Below are 15,822 nucleotides of genomic sequence, written 5' to 3' on the forward strand. Positions count from 1 at the left end.
GCTCACTGTTCATCCCATCGATCGGCTTCAGTTAGCAGCAGTAGCCAAGGAATCGCTCGATCGGGTTCAGTTAACAGCCATCGATCAATCGCTCGGGTTCAGTAACGCGTAGCCTGCAGTGCAATCGCTCGGGTTCAGTTAGAGCCCAACGCCTCGCTCGGGTTCAGTTAGAGCCAACGCCTCGCACACACGCGCATACGTGTACGAGAGAAACGCGCATCGCTCGGCCCCTGACCTCCCACCGTAACCAGGAACTCCCTGAAATTTTCCTCCCCCTCGCTTCTACCATGGTTTTTTCCATCATAGACGGCCCAAAGAATGTCATGCAGCTGCGTCTCCGGCCCGCCCAGGATGAAAAGCCCATTTTCTGTCATGATTTTTTGTCATAGAAGTAGGAGCCCACCACATCTATGATGATACCAGGTTTTGTCACAATTATCGTCATAGAGGTGTCATATGTATGACAGGAAAAAAATTCGTTCGGCCCAAAATGTCATGGATGTGTCTTTTTTTGTAGTGTGAATAAGTATCGAAGAAATCTTCCTATTCTTTCTAGTCATAGCCCTTGGCCACAAGCCTAGCCTTGTAGCTTTCAATCGTACCATCGGGCCTAAGATTCTTCTTGAACACCCACTTACATCCCAAAGGTTTGCAACCATATGGACGGTCAGTGATCTCCCATGTCCCGTTAGCCATGATGGAATCCATCTCGCTACGGACCGCATCCTTCCAGTAGTCAGCTTCTAGAGAGGCATACGCTTCTGAAATTGAAGTGGGAGTATCATCCACGAGGTACACGAAGAAATCATCACCAAAGATCTTTGCAGTCCTTTGTCTCTTGCCCCTACCAAGGGTTTCCTCATCATTCTCCTCAGGATTTTCATCATGTGTTCATTCATAATATTCCATAGGAATGGCAGGCTTAGGAGTCTCCTCAGATTCCTGTCTAGAAGTGCTTTGCATATCTCATAGGAAAAATATCCTCAAAGAATGTAGCATCCTTAGACTCCATAATTGTACCGACCTTCTGGTCAGGTACCTCAGATTTCAGTACTAGAAATCTATAACCAACATTGTTCTTAGCATAGCCCATATTAATGCAGTCCACAGTCTTGGGTCCAAGCTTACGCTTTTTGGGGATCAGCACATTGACTTTCGCCAAACAGCCCCAAGTACGCAAGTACGAGCGTGTTGTCCTTCTCTTCGCCCATTTCTCATACGGAGTGATCTCATTATCCTTTGTCGGAACTTTATTCAGGACATGACATGACCTCAATATAGCCTCCCCCACCTTGCCTTGGATAAACCCGATGTATCTAACATGGCATTAACCAAATCAGTTAGAGTACGGTTTTTCTGCTCAGCAACTCCGTTTGACTGGGGTGAATACGGAGGCGTCCTCTCATGAATAATGTAGTGTTCTGCACAAAAGGAATCAAACTCACTCGACAAGTACTCTCCACCACGATCTGACCGGACTCGTTTAGTTTTCTTTTCAAGTTGATTCTCAACTTCTGCCTTATATATTTTAAAGTAGTGTAGAGCCTCATATTTAGTATTTAACAGATATACATAGCAATATCTAGTGGAATAATCTATCAATGTCATGAAGTATTTCTTTCCACCTTTAGTCAACATACCATTCATCTCACAAAGATGAGAATGTATGAGTTCTAATGGTGCCAAGTGTCTCTCCTCCGCGGCCTTGTGAGGCTTGTGAGGTTGCTTAGCTTGTACACATTAAAGGCACTTAGAACCTTTGGCTAAAGTGAAACTCAGGATTAAATCCAACTTAGCTAGCCGCGTCATAACACCGAAACTAATGTGACAAAGACGTGAATGCCAAACTTCAGATTCATTAACATTCGAATGAATATGGTTCACGACTTTATTACAAAAATCTACGAGGGAAAGGCAGAACATTCCTCCGGTCTCATAACCTTTTCCAACAAAGAGTCCATATTTCGTAACAACTAATTTATTAGACTTGAAAACCAACTTAAACCCTTCACTACATAGAAGGGAGCCACTAACGAGGTTCTTCTTAATGGCGGGGACATGATGCACGTTCTTCAGCTGCACGATCCTTCCCGAAGTAAACATTAGATCAACCATGCCAACACCATGAATAGAAGCACTCGCGCCATTCCCCATTAATACGGACCCGTGGCCTGTGACCTGTTAAGAAGAAAACAATGAAATGTCAGCAGACACATGCACACCTGCACCTGTGTCCACCCACTAGTCGGTGGGCTGAAACACTGGAAAAATAGTAAATAAATTACCGTACACAGATGCACCATTTTCATTGTTGCCCACAATCATGTTGACAGACTTAGAGTCATGTCTCGGCTTCTTGTACTTGTTTGGGAACTTGTTGGCCCAATGTTCAACCGAACCACAAGTAAAGCAGCCCTCATGCTTCTTGTTCTTCTTAAAGGTCTTCTTACCCTTCTTCTTAAAGTCGGTATTGTGTTGGACACCGTTCTTTCCCTTGGGCTTGTGGGAGTTATGGTTCCTCTCGTTCACCATGTTGGCGACAGAGGTTCCTTTGATCCCTTTTTCATGTGAGTCATTTGCCCTCGAATTCTACTCAACACTCAGATGGCCGATGACATCCTCCACAGAGAATTCACGCCTCTGATGTTTCAGAGTGGTGGCAAAGTTCCTCCAGGAATTAGGGAGCTTAGCGATTATGCAGCCCGCGACAAACTTGTCCGGTAACTCGCATTTAAGAAGTTCAAGCTCCTTAACGATGCATATTATCTCATGAGCCTGCTCCAGTACAGGACGGTTTTAAACTATCTTGTAATCATGGAACAGCTCTATAACATACATTTCGCTCCCAGCGTCGGTGGCCTCGAACTTAGATTCGAGCGCCTCCAACAAGTCCTTAGCAACATGCACATGTAAATATGCGTCGACCAACTTATCTCGGATCACACTAAGAACTGCTCCTAGGAACACGAGGTAGCTTCCTTTAACGCCTTCTCCTGTGTAGGAGCAATCGTTCCTGAAGGAACACTGGTGACCCAGAACACGTTCATAGCTGTGAGACATAAGGTTGTCTTTGTCTGCCAACGCTTAAAATATGTACCGGTAAACTTATCCAATTTCAGTGATGCGGCAAAGCCACTCGCCGAAAAAATCGTACACATAATAGGTTTTAGGATTGTTGAGTAAATAGACCATTTTTCGTTTAACTTAATCCACGAGTAAATTACTAGCATGGCATTGACACAAATAAACGCATACTAATATTCAGTCAAGCAAGCACATACTACGCTAATTGCAAAAAGATCTATGTATAATGCTAGCATGGCTAAAACAGAAAACAGTAGGAGCGGGATAAACGAGTTATACCCTCCAGTAGGCCATGCAGAGGCCGCGACAGTGGTGGCGACAGCAGCGTCCTCAGCGGCCTTCTTGTCGGCCTCGAGCTTCTCGGCGGCAACACGTTCGGCGTCGATGGACATGGTGATGATGAAGACGACGCGGACATAGAGGAAGTAGTGGATCGGAGGCGAGCAGTCACGTAGTCGCTGCCCAAAAACCTATTCGCCCCTCTCCCGTACAGGAACCAGAAGGGTGGGGTTTCAGAGAACTCCTCTCCCGTTAACCGTGTACATGGCGGCCGGATGGAGTCACCGGCGGCAGCAGCAGCAAAGCAATGACGGTGGGCGTGCACGTGAACAGATGTGATCTATTCATGGCAGCTAGGGTTGGGAGACACCGTACACTTATATAGGCGCAGTCGTGTGGAGAAATGTGGGCGCGACCCACGTCCGAGTCCGTGAAAGCCCACGATCCGACGTCTCAGACTATGGCCCAGCTTTCAGAAACTCTCTGTTAGTGACTGGCAAAATTAAACGCGTAGGTGTGAGCTCGGTTCAGCCCCGCAACCCGCGGGGCGGCGCGGGCGGCGGCGGAGGAGGAGCGCGCAAGGGCCTATTATATTTTCAAGCTCGAATAGCATGTAGAAGAGAAAACCTTATAAAGAGGTCCAACTCCTTCTCCACTAGCGGGGTGGGACTAAACATCCCACTACACCTAGTGCCATATACCCGCATAAGCCCATCCCAAATTTCAGCATGATTCAGATGTAATTCCGGTGAACATTACTATTGATTAATAAAGTCTAGCTATCTTTGCTAAAATAAAATAAAGGGAAACGTTTGGGGCCGAGGCACCGGCGGAACATTGGGTCGGTCTCCCTCTTCCTCGCGTCTCATTCATTGTAGCTCCCCCACATATCGCCCAGCTCGCCGGTGCGTGCGCCACCCTCTTCTTCTGCCCCCTCCTCCCCACCCCTTCCCCATCCCGCCCGCCTCCCCCCACCCGCCTTCGGTCGCAGCACCACGCCTACCCTCCCCGCACGAAGCTCGCAATGGCTCTGCGCGGTGACCATCCCTTCTCGCTGGCGACCAAGGGGCGGTGACAACGGGATATGCTTCGACCGGGGCTACGGGGTGCTATAACGGCGACGCCTTGATACGTCTCCAACGTATCTATAATTTTTGATTGCTACATGTTATATTATCTACTATTTTGGACATTATTGGGCTTTATTATCCACTTTTATATTATTTTTGTTACTAACCTTTTAACCGGAGGCCCAACCCAGAATTGCTGTTTTTTGCCTATTTTAGGGTTTTGAAGAAAATGAATACCAAACGGAGTCCAAACGGAATGAAACCTTCGAGAACGTGATTTTCTCACCGAACATGATCCATGAGACTTGGTGAAGGAAATATGCCCTAGAGGCAATAATAAAGTTATTATTTATTTCCTTATAATCATGATAAAGGTTTATTATTCATGCTAGAATTGTATTAACCGGAAACATAATACATGTGTGAATACATAGACAAACAAAGTGTCACTAGTATGCCTCTACTTGACTAGCTCGTTAATCAAAGATGGTTATGTTTCCTAACCATGAACAATGAGTTGTTATTTGATTAACGGGATCACATCATTAAGAGAATGATCTGATTGACATGACCCATTCCATTAGCTTAGCACCCGATCGTTTAGTATGTTGCTATTGATTTCTTCATGACTTATACATGTTCCTATAACTATGAGATTATGTAACTCCCGTTTACCGGAGGAACACCTTGGGTACTACCAAACGTCACAATGTAACTGGGTGATTATAAAGGAGTACTACAGGTGTCTCCAAAGGTACATGTTGGGTTAGCGTATTTCGAGATTAGGTTTTGTCACTCCGATTGTCGGAGAGGTATCTCTGGGCCCTCTCGGTAATGCACATCACATAAGCCTTGCAAGCATTGCAACTAATGAGTTAGTTGCGGGATGATGTATTACAGAACGAGTAAAGAGACTTGCCGGTAACGAGATTGAACTAGGTATTGGATACCAACGATCGAATCTCGGGCAAGTAACATACCGATGACAAAGGGAACAACGTATGTTGTTATGCGGTCTGACCGATAAAGATCTTCGTAGAATATGTAGGAGCCAATATGGGCATCCAGGTCCCGCTATTGGTTATTAGCCGGAGACGTGTCTCGGTCATGTCTACATTGTTCTCGAACCCGTAGGGTCCGCACGCTTAAGGTTACGATGGCAGTTATATTATGAGTTTATGCATTTTGATGTACCGAAGGTTGTTCGGAGTCCCGGATGTGATCACGGACATGACGAGGAGTCTCGAAATGGTCGAGACATAAATATTGATATATTGGAAGCCTATATTTGGACATCGGAAGTGTTCCGGGTGAAATCGGGATTTTACCGGAGTACCGGGAGGTTACCGGAACCCCCCGGGAGCTATATGGGCCTTAGTGGGTTTTAGTGGAAAGGAGAAAGGGGCAGCCCAAGGTGGCTGTGCGCCGCCCCCTCCCCCTAGTCCTATTAGGACTAGGAGAGGTGGCCGGCCCCCTCTCTCTCTTTCCCCCCTCAAGGAGTCCTATTCCAACTAGGATTGGGGGGGGGATCCTACTCCCAGAGGGAGTAGGACTCTCCTGGCGCGCCCTATGTGGCCGGCCAGCCTCCCCCCTTTGGTCCTTTATATACTGAGGCAGAGGCACCCCAGAAACACACAAGTTGATCCACGTGATCTATTCCTTAGCCGTGTGCGGTGCCCCAGCCACCATAGTCCTCGATAATAGTGTAGCGGAGTTTAGACGAAGCCCTGCTGCTGTAGTACATCAAGATCGTCACCACGCCGTCATGCTGACGGAATTCTTCCCCGACACTTTGCTGGATCGGAGTCCGGGGATCGTCATCAAGCTGAACGTGTGCTCGAACTCGGAGGTGCCGTAGTTTCGGTGCTTGATCGGTTGGATCGTGAAGACGTACGACTACTTCCTCTACATTGTGTCAACGCTTCTGCAGTCGGTCTGCGTGGGTACGTAGACAGCACTCTCCCCTCTTGTTGCTATGCATCACATGATCTTGCGTGTGCGTAGGAACTTTTTTGAAATTACTACGAAACCCATCAGTGGTATCAGAGCCTAGGTTATTTATGTTGATGTTATATGCACGAGTAGAACACAAGTGAGTTGTGGGCGATATAAGTCATACTGCCTACCAGCATGTCATACTTTGGTTCGGCGGCATTGTTGGACGAGACGACCCGGACCAACATTACGCGTACGCTTATGCGAGACCGGTTCCCTCGACGTGCTTTGCACATAGGTGGCTTGCGGGCGACTGTCTCTCCAACTTTAGTCGAACCAAGTATGGCTACGCCCGGTCCTTGCAAAGGTTAAAACAGAGTCTATTTGACAAACTATCATTGTGGTTTTGATGCGTAGGTGAGATTGGTTCTTGCTTAATCCCGTAGCAGCCACGTAAAACTTGCAACAACAAAGTAGAGGATGTCTAACTTGTTTTTGCAGGGCATGTTGTGATGTGATATGGTCAAGACATGATGCTGAATTTTATTTTATGAGATGATCATGTTTTGTAACCGAGTTATCGGCAACTGGCAGGAGCCTTATGGTTGTCGTTTTATTATATGCAATGCAATCGCGATGTAATGCTTTACTTTTATCACTAAGCGGTAGCGATAGTCATAGAAGCACAAGCTTGGCGAGACGACAACGATGCTACGATGGAGATCAAGGTGTCACGCCGGTGACGATGGTGATCACGACGGTGCTTCGGAGATGGAGATCACAAGCACAAGATGATGATGGCCATATCATATCACTTATATTGATTGCATGTGATGTTTATCCTTTTATGCATCTTATCTTGCTTTGATTGACGGTACCATTATAAGATGATCTCTCACTAAATTATCAAGAAGTGTTCTCCCTGAGTATGCACCGTTGCGAAAGTTCTTCGTGCTGAGACACCACGTGATGATCGGGTGTGATAGGTTCTACGTTCAAATACAACGGGTGCAAAACAGTTGCACACGCGGAATACTCAGGTTATACTTAACGAGCCAAGCATATACAGATATGGCCTCGGAACACGAAGACCGAAAGGTCGAGCGTGAATCATATAGTAGATATGATCAACATAACGATGTTCACCATTGAAAACTACTCCATCTCACGTGATGATCGGTTATGGTTTAGTTAATTTGGATCACGTAATTATTTAGAGTATTAGAGGGATGTCTATCTAAGTGGGAGTTCTTTAATTAATTTGATTAACTGAACTTAAATTTATCATGAAACTTAGTACCTGATTAGTATCTTGCTTGTTTATGTTTGATTGTAGATAGATGGCTCGTGCTGTTGTTCCGTTGAATTTTAATGCGTTCCTTGAGAAAGCAAAGTTGAAAGATGATGGTAGCAATTACATGGACTGGGTCCGTAACTTGAGGATTATCCTCATTGCTGCACAGAAGAATTACGTCCTGGAAGCACCGCTGGGTGCCAGGCCTGCTGCAAGAGCAACGCCGGATGTTATGAACGTCTGGCAGAGCAAAGCTGATGACTACTCGATAGTTCAGTGTGCCATGCTTTACGGCTTAGAATCGGGACATCAACGACGTTTTGAACGTCATGGAGCATATGAGATGTTCCAGGAGTTGAAGTTAATATTTCAAGCAAATGCCCGGATTGAGAGATATGAAGTCTCCAATAAGTTCTATAGCTGCAAGATGGAGGAGAACAGTTCTGTCAGTGAGCGTATACTCAAAATGTCTGGGTATAATAATCACTTGATTCAATTGGGAGTTAATCTTTCAGATGATTGCGTCATTGACAGAATTCTTCAATCACTGCCACCAAGCTACAAGAGCTTCGTGATGAACTATAATATGCAAGGGATGAACAAGACTATTCCCGAGCTCTTCGCAATGCTGAAAGCTGCGGAGGTAGAAATCAAGAAGGAGCATCAAGTGTTGATGGTCAACAAGACCACTAGTTTCAAGAAAAATGGCAAAGGGAAGAAGAAGGGGAACTTCAAAAAGAATGGCAAGCAAGTTGCTACTCAAGAGAAGGAACCCAAACCTGGACCTAAGCCTGAAACTGAGTGCTTCTATTGCAAGCAAACTGGTCACTGGAAGCGGAAATGCCCCAAGTATTTGGCAGATAAGAAAGATGGCAAGGTGAACAAAGGTATATGTGATATACATGTTATTGATGTGTACCTTACTAATGCTCGCAGTAGCACCTGGGTATTTGATACTGGTTCTGTTGCTAATATTTGCAACTCGAAACAGGGACTACGGATCAAGCGAAGATTGGTTAAGGACGAGGTGACGATGCGCGTGGGAAATGGTTCCAAAGTCGATGTGATCGCAGTCGGCACGCTACCTCTACATCTACCTTCGGGATTAGTATTAGACCTAAATAATTGTTATTTGGTGCCAGCGTTAAGCATGAACATTATATCTGGATCTTGTTTGATGCGAGACGGTTATTCATTTAAATCAGAGAATAATGGTTGTTCTATTTATATGAGTAATATCTTTTATGGTCATGCACCCTTGAAGAGTGGTCTATTCTTGTTGAATCTCGATAGTAGTAACACACATATTCATAATGTTGAAGCCAAAAGATGCAGAGTTGATAATGAGAGTGCAACTTATTTGTGGCACTGCCGTTTAGGTCATATCAGTGTAAAAGCATGAAGAAACTCCATTCTGATGGACTTTTGGAACCACTTGATTATGAATCACTTGGTACTTGCGAACCGTGCCTTATGGGCAAGATGACCAAAACACCGTTCTCCGGTACTATGGAGAGAGCAACAGATTTGTTGGAAATCATACATACAGATGTATGTGGTCCGATGAATATTGAGGCTCGTGGCGGATATCGTTATTTTCTCACCTTCACAGATGATTTAAGCAGATATGGGTATATCTACTTAATGAAACATAAGTCTGAAACATTTGAAAAGTTCAAGGAATTTCAGAGTGAAGTTGAAAATCATCGTAACAAGAAAATAAAGTTTCTACGATCTGATCGTGGAGGAGAATATTTGAGTTACGAGTTTGGTGTACATTTGAAAATTTGTGGAATAGTTTCGCAACTCACGCCACCTGGAACACCACAGCGTAATGGTGTGTCCGAACATCGTAATCATACTTTACTAGATATGGTGCAATCTATGATGTCTCTTATTGATTTACCGCTATCGTTTTGGGGATACGCTCTAGAGACGACCGCATTCACATTAAATAGGGCACCATCAAAATCCATTGAGACGACGCCTTATGAACTATGGTTTGGCAAAAAACCAAAGTTGTCGTTTCTGAAAGTTTGGGGCTGCGATGCTTATGTGAAAAAGCTTCAACCTGATAAGCTCGAACCCAAATCGGAGAAATGTGTCTTCATAGGATATCCAAAGGAAACTATTGGATACACCTTCTATCATAGATCCGAAGGCAAGACTTTTGTTGCTAAATTCGGAAACTTTCTAGAGAAGGAGTTTCTCTCGAAAGAAGTGAGTGGGAGGAAAGTAGACCTTGACGAGGTAACTGTACCTGCTCCCTTACTGGAAAGTAGTACATCACAGAAAACCGTTCCAGTGACACCTACACAAGTTAGTGAGGAAGCTAATGATAATGATCATGAAACTTCAGATCAAGATACTACTGAACCTCGTAGATCAACCAGAGTAAGATCGGCGCCAAAGTGGTATGGTAATCCTGTTCTGGAAATCATACTACTAGATCATGATGAACCTACGAACTATGAAGAAGCGATGGTGAGCCCAGATTCCGCAAAATGGCTTGAAGCCATGAAATCTGAGATGGGATCCATGTATGAGAACAAAGTATGGACTTTGGTTGACTTGCCCGATGATCGGCAAGCAATTGAAAATAAATGGATCTTCAAGAAGAAGACTGACGCTGACGGTAATGTTACTGTCTACAAAGCTCGACTTGTCGCAAAAGGTTTTCGACAAGTTCAAGGGGTTGACTACGATGAGACCTTCTCACCCGTAGCGATGCTTAAGTCTGTCCGAATCATGTTAGCAACTGCCACATTTTATGATTATGAAATTTGGCAAATGGATGTCAAAACTGCATTCCTGAATGGATTTCTGGAAGAAGAGTTGTATATGATGCAACCAGAAGGTTTTATCGATCCAAAGGGAGCTAACAAAGTGTGCAAGCTCCAGCGATCCATTTATGGACTGATGCAAGCCTCTCGGAGTTGGAATAAACGCTTTGATAGTGTGATCAAAGCATATGGTTTTATACAGACTTTCGGAGAAGCCTGTATTTACAAGAAAGTGAGTGGGAGCTCTGTAGCATTTCTGATATTATATGTGGATGACATATTACTAATTGGAAATGATATAGAATTTCTAGATAGCATAAAGGGATACTTGAATAAGAGTTTTTCAATGAAAGACCTCGGTGAAGCTGCTTACATATTAGGCATAAAGATCTATAGAGATAGATCAAGACGCTTAATTGGACTTTCACAAAGCACATACCTTGACAAGATTTTCAAGAAGTTCAAAATGGATCAAGCAAAGAAAGGATTCTTGCCTGTGTTACAAGGTGTGAAGTTGAGTAAGACTCAATGCCTGACCACTTCAGAAGATAGAGAGAATATGAAAGATGTTCCTTATGCATCATCCATAGGATCTATCATGTATGCAATGCTGTGTACCAGACCCGATGTGTGCCTTGCTATAAGTCTAGCAGGGAGGTACCAAAGTAATCCAGGAGTGGATCACTGGACAGCGGTCAAGAACATCCTGAAATACCTGAAAAGTACTAAGGATATGTTTCTCGTATATGGACGTGACAAAGAGCTCGTCGTAAATGGTTACGTTGATGCAAGCTTTGACACTGATCCGGACGATTCCAAATCGCAAACCGGATACGTGTTTACATTAAACGATGGAGCTGTCAGTTGGTGTAGTTCTAAACAAAGCGTCGTAGCGGGATCTACATGTGAAGCGGAGTACATAGTTGCTTCGGAAGCAGCGAACGAAGGAGTCTGGATGAAGGAGTTCATATCCGATCTAGGTGTCATACCTAGTGCATTGGGTCCAATGAAAATCTTTTGTGACAATACTGGTGCAATTACCTTGGCAAAGGAATCCAGATTTCACAAGAGAACCAAGCACATCAAGAGACGCTTCAATTCCATCCGGGATCTAGTCCAGGTGGGAGACATAGAGATTTGCAAGATGCATACGGATCTGAATGTTGCAGACCCGTTGACTAAGCCTCTACCACAAGCAAAACATGATCAGCACCAAGGCTCCATGGGTGTTAAAATCATTACGGTGTAATCTAGATTATTGACTCTAGTGCAAGTGGCAGACTGAAGGAAATATGCCCTAGAGGCAATAATAAAGTTATTATTTATTTCCTTATAATCATGATAAAGGTTTATTATTCATGCTAGAATTGTATTAACCGGAAACATAATACATGTGTGAATACATAGACAAACAAAGTGTCACTAGTATGCCTCTACTTGACTAGCTCGTTAATCAAAGATGGTTATGTTTCCTAACCATGAACAATGAGTTGTTATTTGATTAACGGGATCACATCATTAAGAGAATGATCTGATTGACATGACCCATTCCATTAGCTTAGCACCCGATCGTTTAGTATGTTGCTATTGCTTTCTTCATGACTTATACATGTTCCTATAACTATGAGATTATGCAACTCCCGTTTACCGGAGGAACACTTTGGGTACTACCAAACGTAACAACATAACTGGGTGATTATAAAGGAGTACTACAGGTGTCTCCAAAGGTACATGTTGGGTTGGCGTATTTTGATATTAGGTTTTGTCACTCCGATTGTCGGAGAGGTATCTCTGGGCCCTCTCGGTAATGCACATCACATAAGCCTTGCAAGCATTGCAACTAATGAGTTAGTTGCGGGATGATGTATTACAGAACGAGTAAAGAGACTTTCCGGTAACGAGATTGAACTAGGTATTGGATACCGACGATCGAATCTCGGGCAAGTAACATACCGATGACAAAGGGAACAACGTTTGTTGTTATGCGGTCTGACCGATAAAGATCTTCGTAGAATATGTAGGAGCCAATATGGGCATCCAGGTCCCGCTATTGGTTATTGGCCGGAGACGTGTCTCGGTCATGTCAACATTGTTCTTGAACCCGTAGGGTCCGCACGCTTAAGGTTACGATGAAAGTTATATTATGAGTTTATGCATTTTGATGTACTGAAGGTTGTTCGGAGTCCCGGATGTGATCACGGACATGACGAGGAGTCTCGAAATGGTCGAGACATAAAGATTGATATATTGGAAGCCTATATTTGGACATCGGAAGTGTTCCGGGTGAAATCGGGATTTTACCGGAGTACCGGGAGGTTACCGGAACCCCCCGGGAGCTATATGGGCCTTAGTGGGCTTTAGTGGAAAGGAGAAAGGGGTAGCCCAAGGTGGCTGTGCGCCTCCCCCCTTCCCCTAGTCCTATTAGGACTAGGAGAGGTGGCCGGCCCCCTCTCTCTCTTTCCCCCCTCAAGGAGTCCTATTCCAACTAGGATTGGGGGGGGGGGGGAATCCTACTCCCAGAGGGAGTAGGACTCTCCTGGCGCGCCCTATGTGGCCGGCCAGCTTCCCCCCTTTGGTCCTTTATATACTGAGGCAGAGGCACCCCAGAAACACACAAGTTGATCCACGTGATCTATTCCTTAGCCGTGTGCGGCGCCCCAGCCACCATAGTCCTCGATAATAGTCTAGCAGAGTTTAGACGAAGCCCTGCTGCTATAGTACATCAAGATCGTCACCACGCCGTCGCGTTGACGGAACTCTTCCCCGACACTTTGCTGGATCGGAGTCCGGGGATCGTCATCGAGCTGAACGTGTGCTCGAACTCGGAGGTGTCGTAGTTTCGGTGCTTGATCGGTTGGATCGTGAAGACGTACGACTACTTCCTCTATGTTGTGTCAACGCTTCCGCAGTCGGTCTGCGTGGGTACGTAGACAGCACTCTCCCCTCTCATTGCTATGCATCACATGATCTTGCGTGTGCGTAGGAAATTTTTTAAAATTACTACGAAACCCATCACTTGGACCCTACAGTAAGAAATAAAGGAGGAAGCCACGAGGTAGGGGGGCGCGCCTCCCCCCCCCCAGGCGCGCCCTCCACCCTCGTGGGCCCCTTGTTGCTCCACCGACGTACTCCTTCCTCCTATATATACCTACGTACCCCCAAACGATCATATACGAAGCCAAAAACCTAATTCCAGCGACGCAACTTTCTGTATCCACGAGATCCCATCTTGGGGCCTGTTCCGGAGCTCCGCCGAAGGGGTCATCCATCATGGAGGGCTTCTACATCAACACAATAGTCTCTCCGATGAAGTGTGAGTAGTTTACCTCAGACCTTCGGGTCCATAGTTATTAGCTAGATGGCTTCTTCTCTCTTTTTGGATCTCAATACAATGTTCTCCCCCTCTCTTGTGCAGATCTATTCGATGTAATCTTCTTTTTGCGGTGTGTTTGTCGAGACTGATGAATTGTGGGTTTATGATCAAGATTATCTATGAATAATATTTGAATCTTCTCTGAATTCGTTTATGTATGATTGGTTATCTTTGCAAGTCTCTTCAAATTATCAGTTTGGTTTGGCCTACTAGATTGAACTTTCTTGCAATAGGAGAAGTGCTTAGCTTTGGGTTCAATCTTGCGGTGTCCTTTCCCAGTGATAGTGGGGGCAGCAAGGCACGTATTGTATTGCTTCCATCGAGGATAACAAGATGGGGGTTTTACAATATTGCATGAATTTATCCCTCTACATCATGTCATCTTGCTTAAGGTGTTACTCTGTTTTCATGAACTTAATACTCTAGATGCATGCTGGATAGCGGTCGATGAGTGGAGTAATAGTAGTAGATGCAGACATGAGTCGGTCTACTTGTCTCGGACGTGATGCCTATATACATGATCATACCTATATATTCTCATAACTATGCTCAATTCTGTCAATTGCTCAACAGTAATTCGTTCATCCACCGTAAAATACTTATGCTCTTGAGAGAAGCCACTAGTGAAACCTACGGCTCACGGGTTTTCATCATATTAATCTTCCAATACTTAGTTATTTCCTTTGCTTTTTTACTTTGCTTTTATTTTACTTTGCATCTTTATCACAAAAATACCAAAAATATTATCCTACCATATCTATTAGATCTCACACTCGTGAGTGACCATGAAGGGATTGACAACCCCTTATCGCGTTGGTTGCGAGGAGTTATTTGTTTTGTGCAGGTACGAGGGACTTGCGTGCAGCCTCCTACTGGATTGATACTTTGGTTCTCAAAAACTAAGGGAAATACTTACACTACTTTGCTGCATCATCCTTTCCTCTTCAAGGAAATCCAACTCAGTGCTCAAGAGGTAGCACGCCTCCCTCGCATGCATCGGAGCTCTGCCTACCTCACCGGACCCGGCCACGCCGGAGCTGCAACCTGCCATGGTCGACTACACCCCATGGCGATTTTTTGCTGGAACCGGTTGTAGCAAATTCAATCCCCGGTGGCAGCAAAACTCTACTATGGTTGCAGCAAAACGGTGTCATCGTCATCGCGGGGTCGCAGCTGAGATAAGAAGTGTGAAGCTTTTTTCAATGCGGTTGTAACTTTTATAACTGCCGGTTGCAACTTTTTCGTTTTTCATCCATGACTTTGTTTCCACGGTTGAAACTTTTTTTATAGTCGGATGAAACTTTTTTCATCGCTAGATGAAGCTTTTTTATCACCGGTTGTAATTTTTCTTGGTCATCCATAGCTCCAGTGGTAGAAGCTTTTTTCGTAGCCGGTTGAAGCTTTTCCTATCGCTAGTTGTAGCTTTTTTCGTCGTAGGTTGCAGCACTGGGCATCTCCCTGGGCGCTCGATTTTTTTTGTTGCAAGCGGGGGATGAGCGCCGGCGAGCACACCGGTGAGCTCCGATCTTCGCCATCGGAGCTACAACGGTTGCCACGGAAGCTACAACCGCATGGGTGGCCTGTTGCATGGGCGAAGCCAGTGACGAGAACGGCCGCCGAGGGCTGGGACCGGCGACCAGGGCGGCCTGCGAAGACGGGCGGCAAGGGCGGCGATCAGAGACGGGGAGGGCGGGCGAGGGGGGGCGGCGATGAGGGGAAAACGCGTGCAGCCAGAATCTCAACTAGCAGATGCTGGAAGCGGCGACGGCCGGTGCTACGAGCCACATCGGCGAATGCTGCATGTGCCGATGGCCGGCGACAATGGAATTGCTTGGCCTCATCATCCAGCTCTGGCCGATGACGCAGGTGGCTAGCTGTGGGGGGACGGGTGTGGTGAAGGCACAACCTGATGCGTCGGAGGGCGACGGGTGGCTGCGGTGCGGGAGACCCAGAGCGGGGGATTTTTTTCGGAAGGGGAACTCGCAGGCTCGTAGTGTTGGGAGA

Source organism: Triticum dicoccoides, chromosome 3A, assembly GCF_002162155.2.
Source record: "Triticum dicoccoides isolate Atlit2015 ecotype Zavitan chromosome 3A, WEW_v2.0, whole genome shotgun sequence".
Taxonomy (NCBI): Eukaryota; Viridiplantae; Streptophyta; class Magnoliopsida; order Poales; family Poaceae; genus Triticum; species Triticum dicoccoides.